The sequence below is a fragment of the Sciurus carolinensis genome, chromosome 4 (assembly GCF_902686445.1).
Source record: "Sciurus carolinensis chromosome 4, mSciCar1.2, whole genome shotgun sequence".
Lineage (NCBI taxonomy): Eukaryota > Metazoa > Chordata > Mammalia > Rodentia > Sciuridae > Sciurus > Sciurus carolinensis.
This window is the reverse complement of record NC_062216.1, coordinates 150,488,567-150,501,895: the sequence shown is the minus strand read 5'-3', so window position 1 is coordinate 150,501,895 and position 13,329 is coordinate 150,488,567. Positions and strand designations below refer to the sequence as shown.

At 37.2% G+C, this 13,329-nt stretch overlaps 1 protein-coding gene across 1 annotated transcript in view; it reads right to left on the bottom strand.

Annotated features, from left to right (window-relative positions):
• Positions 1-3,800, bottom strand: part of Cradd (CASP2 and RIPK1 domain containing adaptor with death domain) — a 195,289-nt gene extending 191,489 nt beyond the window's left edge. The window contains exon 1 of the mRNA XM_047550996.1: positions 3,702-3,800. The gene's annotated coding sequence lies outside the window, so the exon portion shown is untranslated. The remainder of the gene's footprint in view (positions 1-3,701) is intronic.
• Positions 3,801-13,329: the final 9,529 nt, after the last annotated feature.

Genomic DNA, 13,329 nt, shown 5'->3' with positions numbered 1-13,329 from the left:
TAGAAGCTGCAAATGTTTCCATGCAATGCTCAATACATTTACCCTCTTCCTATCTGCCTTCTAGGACCAGGGCACCGATAAAATGAGACCATTCAAGAAAGAAGGCTTGGACTTGAGTACTCAGAAAGAGTGGTAAAAGATTCCTTGAATTTCAGATTCACATGTACCAAAGTAATTGCAGATTGTGTGTTTCTAACTTGCAATAACTGAAACACAGCTGGAATATAAATAGAAAAAAAATAGTAAATGAAAGGTAAAGACATTCACACTCACTGGAACTTGCTAGCACTCGTTTTCTTGCCCCGTGCTTATCACTTTCCAGTGAAAAAGAAAATGATTGAGAATATTTGGGAGAAGGAATTGCAATTTATTAATAAACATCAATTAAGGACTAGGCATGATGCTTGAAACTCTCCTTATGTGTTATCTCATAGGTTTCTAACAATTATATTCTGAGGTCACTATTAGGGTCCCTTTTGCCAGATGAAAACACTGAGGCTGGATAACAATAGGATATGCCGTAGCTTGGATCTTGAATATCCCCCAAATGTCCGTGTGCTGAAAGTTTGGTTCCTGTGATTATGCTGTTGGGAGGTGGTAGAATTTTTAAGAGGTGGGGCCTAGTGGGAATAGGGTAAGTCATTTGAGGGGGTATGCCCTTGAAGGGGACTACAGGACCCAGTCCCTTCCTCCACTTTCTTTCTTCTTCTTCCTGGCCATGAGGCAAACAGTTTTGCTCCACCATGTACTCACACCATGCGGTGCTGCCTCAGTACAGGACCAAAAGCAATGAGGCCAATCAACCACGGACTAGAACCTCCAAATCTGTAAGCCAAAATAACCTTTTTCTCTCTTTAAGTTGATTGTCTCTTGGATGTTTTGTTATAATGACAGAAAGCTGACGAATATAGGGTGCCTGCCCTGACATTGTAGCTGTTGTCAGAATCAAGCATGCACTTTGGCTGCTATGCTGAACAGCAGTTATCCTCTCCTGAGGTGAAGGAAATCGCTTTTCTAAGAATCCCTCTTCCAACTGTTACCTGCTTTATTACCTGGTGTTTTGTTTCCAAACTCCAGGACCTGCCCTCCCTTGGATGAATGCTCTTGGGAACTCACATTAAGATAAATTTACTTGTCTTTTCAAGTAAGCCCAGGAAGTCACTTCTGTGTGTCAAATTAGAAGGGAATGTATCTGATCAAACAATACATAGTTATGTACTAATAGAAGAGGATAAAACAACAATTCCCCTGTCGAGTGGAGATAAAAGCCTGTCTATTAACAACCTGGGGGAGGGAGCCCCACCCACTCAAAGGATCCAATCCTACCACAAGCCAAGATCTAACCACTCTCAGGTATACCTTACCAATGATGGAGACTAATGTTCCCAGGGGAACAGATGCCCAAAGATAGAGGAAAGAGATACCTGTAGGGTATCACTATAAAAGAAATTCAACAAAAAGAACAGAAACAGGACTAATGGAGATAATAAATGCTAAATAAGTACAAAATCTTCAAACAAATATTAGTAAAATGAAGGAAGAACTAACAGAGTAAGGAAGAAACAAATGGAAAACCTGGTTCCAAAAAATTATGAGAGTTGAAAAAATAACAATCCAATAATTGAGATGAACAACCCAAGAAATAAACCTGAAGAACAAATTGCTGAGCTGGGAGATTGAGTTTAATGAACTCAGCTGTATCACACCCAGAAGCGATAAAACAATGAAAATATACATTAAGAGATCAGGAAGATAGACATAAAAAGGTCAACACATATGCAATAGGTGTCTCAAAAGTAGGAAAAAAAAACCACAGAGAGGGCAGAATATGTTGAAAGGGATGTCAGAGAATTGCCACAATTCAGAAAATATTTTTAGCTTGGAAGTTCTCACAGAGTGCCACACAAGATTAAGGGGGAAAAGACACGTAAAGGTAGTATGTTGAAATTTATATCCAGCTAAACTATCTTTGTATGTACTTGTGAAATAAACAATAAAAAGACCCAGAAGGTTTATCATACAAAGATTATTTGAAAATACTTGAAAAAAGGAAAATACACAAGTATGCTACAAAAAAATAAAGTATAAAGGAAAGAAAATGACTAAGAAATACTTATTGTCAGACAAAGCAGAATATAAGACCAAAAAATATAAAAGATAAAGAGGGACATTATGCCTAAGAAAACTTGGAATGGAACCACCATTTGACCCAGGTATCCCACTCCTCGGTTTACAACCAAGGGACTTAAAATCAGCATACTACAGTGATGCAGCCACATCAATGTTTATAGCGGCTCAATTCACAATAGCTAAACTATGGAACCAACCAAGATGCCCTTCAACAGATGAATGGATGAAGAAACTGTGGGTGTATATACACAATGGGATATTACTCAGCCTTAAAGAGGAATGAAATTATGGCATTTGCAGATAAATGGATGGAACTAGAGAATATCATGCTAAATGAAATAAGCCAATCCCAAAAAACCAAAGGTTGAATGTTTTCTCTGATAAGTGGATGCTGATCCTTAGTTGGGGGTATGTAGGGAAGAATAAAGGAACATTGGATTATGCAGAGGGGAGCAAGGGGAAGGGTAGGGTGATGGGGATGGGAAAAAGGGTAGAATGAGACAGACATTATAATCCTATATACATGTATGACAAAAAATTTAAATAAAAATAAATAAATAAATAAAATAAAAAGAGAGGCATTATACATTAGAAAAAGAGACAAAGGTTAATAAAACATAATAATCATAAACATTTCTCCACTAAATAAAGCAACAACTGACTGAGCTATGGGAAAAAACATAAGGTACATGTGTTGTTAGATATTTCACATATTCTTTTCAGAGACTGATAGACCAAAAGAAAAGAGAAAAAAACAATAAATGTATGAGTCATTTGAAAAACCAAGGAATAAAATTAAACACATATTCTTTCCAAGCAAATATAGAATACTTATTCTTTAATTCTTTTTATTTTGATTTTATTCTGAAAAATCAAAATATACTCTACTAAAGTAACCCCCAGATTGAAGCAGAAATTACAAGAGACATTAAAATCTTGCTTAGAATTGAGCAACATTGCCGGGTACAGTGGTTAAAAAAAAAAAAAAATTGAGCAATATTGAATACTCTATGTAAAAAAAACTGTGATACACAAACACCAAAAAAGAGTTTATAGTTTTAAATATATTTGTTAGAAAACAAGGAATTGAAAAAGAATAAGCTAAACCCTTTTTTAAAAAATATTTTTGTACTAGGGATTGAACAACCCAGGCGTGCTCAACCACTGAGCCACATCCCCAGCTCTATCTGGTATTTTATTTAGAGATAGTTTATCTAGAGACAGGGTCTCACTGAGTTGCTTAGCACCTCGTGGTTGCTGAGGCTGGCTTTGAACTCCCAGTCCTCCTTCCTCAGCCTCCTGAGACTGTGGGATTACAGGTCATGCAATGAGAATAAGCTAAACTCTTAATTTTGTGAAGTTGGGGAGGGAGAGATGAGTCAGCCCAGTGAAAAGTATGAGGGAAAGAAATAATAAAGGTAACCACAGAAATAAAATAGTGAAGACAGTTAAACCAAAAGGCATTATTTGAAGATAAACAAAAAAGACACACTATAGTGTATTATGTCATCGGTGTGACAAAGTACTTGAGACAGTCAATTTTCAAAAGGGGGAAATTTATGTTGGCTCACCGTGTCAGAGATGGCAGTCCATGGCTGCTTGTCCCTGTTGCTCTGAGCCTGTGGCACTGCAGTACATCATGGTGGGAGTACATGTTCTCCTCATGGCTGCTGGAAGCAGAGAGAGGAATGGGATAGGGTTGCAACATCCTTTTCAGCACCCCCAGCAACCTAACTTCCTTCCGCCTGGCCCCACTTCTTAAAGGTTCCACCACCTCCCAGTAACTCACCATCTGAGGACCAAGCCTTCCACACTTAAGACACTTAAGGCCCAAAGTATAGCACCTAGAAAAACAGAGCAGTAAGAAAAGAATAATCTGTGGGATTTTACCACTGACTGTACATTTTGAGCACATGCTACAAACAGTGCATTTTAAATGAATGTATATATTATTCAAGGACGATATTGAACAAGCTAATGTGGGTGTCTATGGAGCATATAAAATAGGAGTGAAATCAGTAATGAAAGCAAAAACTGTAAATAAAGAGAAATGCCTCACATGGATAAATGGAGACACAGCCCCATGGCATCAGATGCGACAGACAGAGGAATAGTTATTCTAAAATTTTGAGGGAAAATAATAAAATTACGTCTTTCTTTACTCCCCACAATACATTTTTTCACATGGATTTGAAAGTTTTATGTTGGGGTTTGGGTTGTGGCTCAGTGGTAGAGCATTTGCCTGATGTGTGAGGCACTGGGTTTGATTCTCAGCACCACATATAAATAAATAAAAATAAATAAAAGGTCTATTGACAACTAATAAAAATGTATTTTTAAAAAAGACTGTCTCAAAAATAAATAAATACCTAGGGTACAGTGAAGGCCACAACTGACATGTGGCAGAGCAACAAGGTACATGCAGATGTGCCCCAAACAAATACATATATAAAAATAAAAGTTTTATGTTAAAAATGAAACCAAGGGCTGGGGCTGGGGCTTAGTGGTAGAGTGCCTGCCTAGCATGTGTGAGGCACTGGGTTCGATCCTCAGCACCGCATAAAAATAAATAAAATAAAGATATTGTGCCATCTACAACTAAAAAATATTTCTAAAAAATAAATAATAAATAAAAATGAAACCAATAACTAGGTCAATGTATTATTATTTATCTTGACTTTGAAATGCACAAACGTACTAAAGGAAACAGCAAGGGAGGGGAAAAAAATGAATGCTTTGATTTCATTAAAATGAAACCTTTAAAAAAATCCATCAAAGAGTTAGAAAAAAATTAGATGCAAAAAGCTAATCGTAAAGGGTATTTTCAACAAAAACTACAAAAGAAAAATATGCACACCATATTGCTTGCAAATAAATAAGAAAACATAAAAATAGAACTTATTAGAAAATGGACAGAAGAAAAAGAAATTTAACACTCCATAGAGAGAATACAATTATCCAATAAACATGGAAGAACATGCAATCTCAGTAGTAATATAAAAAAATGCAAGTTAGAACTGAAATTTACCATCTACTACATTAGCAAGCAAGTCCTCTCATGCTCCTCCAGGGAGTAGGAAGTATTCCCACTTCCTAGAAAGCAATTTCATGATACATGTCCAGAGACTTCTGACTCAGTAATTCCTCTTGTAAGTCTCTGCCCTTGGGGAAAAACCTACAGATTCACCAAAATGGGAATAAAACATTGGGAACGTCCATACTGTGGTAGTGAAACTCCATGAGAACATAGTCTCCGAACCCCCAGGGCCTGAAACAGAAGGGTCACGACAAATACCTGTTAACGGGGACTCTGGGACTCTGGGTGACAATTTTAAAAAAGAATGCTTTCAAACTACAACTTGGAAAGGTCCCCTAAACAAGTTATTAAATGAAGAAACAAGGTAAGAGACAGGGCAAACCAGGTGCTGCCACAGAGGTTAGACTAAAACCAGTACCAAAACAAAGAAAAAGAAACATCTCCCCCTCCGGCCCCTCCTGTATGAGAAGGCACAGGCAGCAAGACAAGAAACCCAGGATGCTTGGGAGTGGGAGAGGGACCTCCAGGGAGCAGATCTGGAATGGACCTTGTATTGTTTGAATGGGTTTAGATATCAATGTGCTCTCAGACTACTTGAGCGCTTTTTAAAAAAAGTTTAGCTAAGGTGCAGGGTGTGTGCTCGTAGTACCAGCATTTGGAGGCTGAGGCAGGAGAATCCCTGAAGCCCTGGAGTTTGAGACCCAACTGAGCAACCTAGTGAGACTCTGTCTCAATAATAATAATAATAATAATAATAATAATAATAATAAATTAAATGTTTTCTAAATATGCATAATTGTTCATGATTGCTTCATTTGTAATAATGAAAACTTGCAAAAAACCACTTAGGACAACAGATAGACGTCATCCTAATATTATAGAGACATAAGCTGTGGGTTTTTTTATTCCATAGGAAATAACAGGATACATTATTAAGTAAAATAAAGACTCTATGAAATGATATAGGCTCATCTCAGAGCCTATAACAGAGTTATTCAAGCTAAAAGTGAGTCAGTGACTGTAGAGATTATAATTTGATTATAAGTACACACATACACACATACAATACAGAGTACCAGTAAAGGTAATCATATGGCTAATTAAAAGAGTATAAATACATATTTCTCTTCCCTTATTCTCTTCACTTATTTTAAAAACAATTATAGAAAATAATATGCATATAATTGTACTGATGGGTCTGACATACAGAAATATAATACATTTAATGGTAATAGCACAGAGCAACTGGATGGGAGCAAAGTTGTACTAGAATAAGGAAATTACACCAGAAGTTAACTAAAATAAAATAGAATAAACAAAGAAAACCAGAATAATAAGGTTAATGTAACAAACTCCGTAAGTATATTCCTATATTATAATATTATATATTATTCTTTTTTTAATTTTTAAAAAGATGTAAAATGATAGAAAGTAATAATTATAATAACACATTGCTGAATTTCTACCATAATCTATATATAATATATATGTAAACCTATAATAGTACCAAAAAGAGGAAGAGGGAATAGAATTATTATGAATAAAAGTTCTGTACTTCACTATTATTAAGTTAATATAAATCTGAAGTCAATTTTTATAAATTGAAATGGTAAGACTCAGAGCAACCACTAATTATTAAAAAATGCAGTGGAAAAAAAATCATTAAAGGAATTAAAATGTCACACTAGAAAATAGCCACTTAACACAAAAGAAAGCAGCACAGGAACATAGAGAAATCAAGAAGAAATGAAATAGTAAAAACAAAAAGAAAAATGGCAGACACAAATCCAGCATAACCAGAATAACAGTAAATATGAATTAATGTAGTAATACAACAGAAGTCAAAAATTTATCAGACAGGATAGAAAAAAATAAGATGCAACTATTTGCTGAGTATAAGAGACACATTAGCATCAAAGATACAAATAGGTTAAAAGTAACAGGATAGAAAAAGACATACCATGCAAGCAACCACAGGAAAGCTAGAGTGGCTATACTAATATCAGACAGATTTTTTTTAAAAATGTTACTAGAGATAAGAGGGAGATTTTACAATGGTAACAGGATCAAGCCATCAGGAAGATATAACAATTATAACATATCTGCACTTAACAACAGAGACCCAAAACACATAAAGCAAAAACTAACAGAATTGAATGAAGAATAGACAATTCAAAACAAGTAGTTTCAATACCTACTTCAATAGTTAATAGAACTAGGCACAAGGCCAACAACCAAATAGAAGACTTGAACAACACCGTGAGCAATCTGATCCACAGACATCTTTAACACATTTCAGTCAACACTGCAGAATACACGTTCTTCTCAAGCGCACAAGGAACCCTCTCCAGGATAGATGATACATTAGTCTCAATAAATTCGAAAAGGATTGAGACCATGCCAAGCATATTCTCTGGTCATTGTGGGATAAAATCAAATATCTATAACAGGAAAAATTCTAGAAAGTCCATTAATATGTTGGAAATCAACATATTTTTAAGTAACAAATGGGTCAAAGAAAAGAAATCACAAGGAAAATTAGAAAATACTTTGAGATGAATGAGAAGGAAAGCCCAACATATGAAAACTTATGGGATGTGACTCAAATTACGCCTGCAGGAGAACTGATAGCTGTCAATGACTACATGTAAAAGGAAGAAAAACTTGAGAGAAGTGGCAAAAAACTGCGACCCTACCTTCCTCCTTAAAACACTGGAGAAAGCAGAGTGAAATAAATCCCAAAGCAAGCAGAGAAGGCAATAAGAACCGAGTGGAGATCAATGAAAGAGAAGGAACAATAGAGAAAATCAACAAAACCAGAAGCCGATTCCTTGAAGTGATCAACATGGACAAAACACCTAGCAAGACTGGCCCAGGGGGAAAGAGGAAATCAAATTTCTAAAATTAGGAGAGAAAAGAGGGTCATTCTTATTAACCTCAGAAAAGTAAAGAATTATAAGGAAATAGTATGAGCAACCGTTGACCAACACATCAGATAGAGATGAAATTAATAAATTCCTGCAAAGATGCACGCCACTGAAACTGAGTCAGAAGAAACAGAATCAGGAGGAAATGCAAACAGACCAACAACAGAGGGAGAATTAGTGTATCAGTCATGCCTTTTTGCTTTATGTATCTCTGGTGCTTTGAAATCTGGAGACTTGGGGGTCCTGGGAAGGGAAACCTCAGGCTGGTCAACTCCTAGAAGAACCTTCTGAGTGCAGCTTTCATCAGCAAACTAAAAAAGTCCAGAACCCACCCCTTCCCAGCCTCCTCTGTTGGATTCTTCCATTTGGGTTATTATTCTGAGGTCCTAATCACCCCAGGCCCAGGTACCAGATAATTTATGGATAACACTTATGCTCAAGTGTTGAAAATATGCCCTCAAATCATTCATACTAGCCAGTCCTAATCCTGCTTATCCTGCCCAGCCATTCTCTCCCTCAAAAACCACAAGAAAGCTTCCATTTCCCGTGGGTCCTTTTGCCTCCTGATTGACCCTGTTATTTCTCCATGTAGCTTTTGGGAGGCACTTTCTGATCCTCTGTGAGCAATGAACTATTCATGGTGATCATCTCCTGATCTCTTGACCTCACATACCTGAATAACAATAAAACCTTCATTTTAAAACAACCAGAAATTTCAAAACACACACACACACACACACACACACACACACACACACACCCCAGTTCCAGAAGGCTTGCTGGTGAATTCTACCAATTTTTAAAGAATAAATGCCAATTCTTCACAAACTCTTAAAAAAAAAAAAAAAAAGGCAGGGGGGAGATTTCCTAACTTATTCTATGAGAATAGTACCACACTGAAATGTAAATAAGATAAGAAAACTCCAGACCAACCCATATTCCTTAAAAATGTAGATGCAAAATCCTCAACAAATAGTGAACCAAATCCAGCCCCATACAAAAAGAATTATATACCATGACCAGGTGAGATTTATCCCAAGAGTGGTGGTTGACTTACCATTAAAAAAAATTTAATGTAATATACAATATTAATAGAACAAAGGACAAAACCCACATGATTATCTCAATACATGCAGAAAGAGCATTTGACAAAATCCAGTAATCCTTCCTTTAAAAAAATAATAATAATTCCACAAAGTAGGAGTAAAAAGGAATTTCTTCAGTCTGATTAAAAAAAAAAAAAAAAACCCACAGGTAACAGTATATTTAATGGAGAAAGTCTGGATGTTTCCCCCATAAGATCAGAATGAAGAGATATAAAAGGCCAATAAAACTCATGACTAAGATTCTCAACATCATTAGCCATTATGGAAATGCAAGTCAAAACCACAGTGAGATAAAGCCATAGTACAGTCACAATAAAAAAAGATAAGAGGATCATAAGTATGGGTGAGGATGTATAGAATCTGGAAACCTGGTGCACTTTGGTGGGAATGTAAAATGATACAGCTGCTTTGAAAAAAAAAATCAAAAGTTCTTCAAAAGGTCAAATATAGAATTATGATTTGGCCACCAATCCTACATCTAGGTGTATACTCAAAAAAAAGAAAACGGGGCTGGGGCTGGGACTCAGTGGTAGAACACCCACCTGGCACGTATGAAGCACTGGGTGTGATTCCCAGCACCACTTTAAAAAAATAAAATGAAATAAAGATATTTTGTTTATCTATAGCTAAATTCTTTTAGAAAAAGAAATGAAGATGTATCTATACAAAACCTCACACACAAATGTTCATAGCAGTATTGAGTACTATAACCAAAAAGTAGAAACAACCAAATGTCCATCAACTGATGAACAGATCAGCAAAATGTGTTATCTCCATGCAATGAAAGATTATTTGACCATAAAAAGGAGTAAAGTATGGATATAGCCTTTAACATGAAAGACCCTTGAAAACATTATTGGGGTGTGAAAGAAGTCAGGCACACAAGGCTGCATGTTATATGATTCCATTTATGTGAAATGTCCAGAAAAAGCAGATCTACAGAGGCAGAAAATAGATAAGTGAGGGGAGGGGTGAAGTTGAGAGCAATTGCTAATGGAGATTGGAGAATGAACGTGTTCTGAAATTAGTTGTGGTGATGGTTGTACACCTTTATGAATATGCTCAAAATCATTGAATTAATTGTACACTAAATGGGTGATGTGTATGGCATAGAAATTACATCAATAAAGCTGTTATTTTTAAAGTGTTGAAAAATACCTGGAGAGAAAAAAAATTTTGTTTCCTTTTTTTTTTTTTTTTTTTTTTTTTTTTTTTTTAATGGGGTCTCCCTATATTGTTCAGGCTGGCCTCGAATTCATGGGCCCAAGTGATCCTCCCACTTCAGTCTCTCAAGTAACTGGGACTAAGCCCACACCACCACACCCTTAAAATTAAAATTTTTAAATATTTTTATTTGTTGTCGATGAACCTTTATTTATTTGTATGTGGTGCTGAGAATCGAACCCAGTGTCTCGCACATACATGCTAGGCAAGCACTCTATGACTGAGCCACAATACCAAACCCTAAAATTAAATTTTTAATAGTGATTAACTCTGGCAAGTTTGCAGATAGGTTTTAGTTTCTTCTTTATACGTTTCTGTATTCCCTATTTCACTCTTACCACATCATTTTTATGAGACACATAAATATTTCAAAATATGTTCTTACTCATCAACAAATATTTAGTCGCTTTTCATGAGATAAAGTACTGAGACTCAAAAAAACAGTGAGCATCCCTCCTCTCCTAAAACTCAAGATATAAGGGAGACAGACGTTAAGGTCAAGAGAGTGCTAGAACAGTCACAAACAAGGTACAGGGGTGGATCGAAAGTTCTGGTGCTATGAGGAGGGCGTGTGATGCTTGACTTGGGTCTTGAAGCATACAGAGGAGTTCTCCAGGGAGAAGAGGTGGAGAAGGACGTTCAGAGCTTTGATGGTTAAAGCATCTAGGTCTGGTTGGTAACTGCACCATTTGTAAGGTGTGCCTGGACTTTAGAGTCTGTTAAGAGGGTGCAGTGCAGGTGGAAGAAGGCCAGCAAGATAAGGCTGGGAAGGTGTGCCAAGTCGCGGATCGAGGGCTTAGCATAGTCCACAAAAGTGGCATCCTGTTGGACTTAGGTCTGCATTCAGCAAAGACCAGATGAAGCCCTCAAGGAGGACATTGTTAAGAGAAAATGGCAGCCGTAGGATAAGCAAAAAGATGTTCTTTTTCCTTTCAATATGCCCTAGGAAAATCAAAGCAATGATCTCAAGCTGGGAAGAACCAGCCTTTGGCAGCTTAGTGCTGGGTCTTCACCCTGGTATCCACCCTGGTCCCACTTACGTCTATTGCTGCTTTCATTGGTTTTTTTTTTTTTTTTTTTTTTTCCTCATGGTTTTGGAGCACCCTGTATTTCCAAGGATGCTTTAAAACAATGAAAAAGGTTTGGCCACTAGCTGTTAGTGTCACTGTGGGATTTCAGATGCAGGGCCTGGATGCCAGAACACTTGAAGGGAGCAAAGCCACTATCCACTGTGCTAAGCGGCCAGGAGTTTTCTTTTTACAGAATAGTAATGATAACAGCTTGCTTTTCTCATCAAGGAACTCTGAAGCCTTGTGTGACTGAATCCTGAATTCGACACTCTCAGCTAAACCTGGGAGTTGGTTGAAGATTAAATAGTTAGGTCTTTGCTTCAGTTGGATGAAGTAGAAAACTAAAATGCAAGTGAAGACATGTGCTGAGAACAGGGAGATTTGGTATTATATAACTGAAGATATAGAGGCTCCTTTTTAGGGCACACACGTGTATGTGCGCACGCGTTACATCAACAAAAAAAATAAATTAAAAAACTGGTGAGGACACATGAGTCACTGTGAATGTTTAAAACTATTTGGCTCCCCCAGGAGACGGCCAGATAGTCAGTGAATGACTCAGCCTGGGAAATTACCAGGCAGAGCAAAGGCAAAGGAAGAAGGATCCTGAAAGAGACCTCAGAGGTGTGGAAAAAGTGGGGTCTTCACTTGCTGCTGAGAGTTTTAGAAAGATTATGTCAGGGGATTAGTGAAGAGCTGGGCTCCAACCTGCTTATTCTAAAAGTAGCTCATGAACTATGGTTGAGAAAGAACAGGAAGAAGCAGTAACCACCATGTTTCGTTGATCAATCAAGATGGTTTTTCCACCAAGAAACCCCTCACTGGGTCTTGAGTATGTCTTCATCCATTTGTACTGCTATAAAAAAAATACCTGAGACTGACTAATACATAATGATAAAAATTTATTTTTCAAAGTTCTGGAGGCTGGGAAGTCCAAGATTCAAGGTGTTGGCGGGGTGAGTGTCTGATGAAGGCTGGGTCTTTGCTTCCAAGATGGAATCTTGAACAGTGAATCCTCACATTGCAGAAGGGACAGAAGAACAAAAAGGTGCAAAGTCTAGTTCCTCCCAAACCTTTCATAAAATGCTAACCCTGTTCATGAGATCTCCACCTTCATGCTGGAGGCTTAATACCTCCCGAAGGCCCTGTCTCTTAATACGGTCACACTGGTGATTACATTTCAACACAAGAATTTTGGGAGACACATTCAGACATAGCAAATACCTGTCGGGTAGTGCCCACGTCTCTGTGCAGCTTCCTAAACAGCATCTTACATGTGCACCTGGAGATACCATAACTATTGCTTGGTGCTATAGATATCCCTGTAGGAGTAAATATCCCAATTGAATTTCAGATTCTAAATAACACAGTCAACCTTTCTAAAGACCTCAAAATGATTTTTTTTAAAATTTGGGGCTGGGCTAATTAGGCCTTATTAGCCACATTAAAACCACATGCAACTTTATTTTATTTGTGATGCTGGGGATCCAACCAGGGCCTTGTACCTGTGAGGCACGTGCTGTACCTCTGAGCTAACCCCTTAGCTCTAAAGTGATCTTTTAAAACAAACTACCTAAGTTAATCATGCCTGAAACCTCTCCTAAGACAGAGATTTAGTAACTATTGTTTGTTAAAGTCTTGCTACATGGCGGGCATACTTCTAAGCAATTATTGGTTGTATTGGATAAATTATGTATTTTCTATGACAATTAGTTTATTTGTAAAATAGAGACAACAATATCTCCCTTAGGAACCGGAGTTGAGTGGCCGCTTCGCAGCTAAGGTGCTCAGGAAGTAGAGGAAGTGGGATGTGCGCTTCAGCCGTCCTGGGTGAG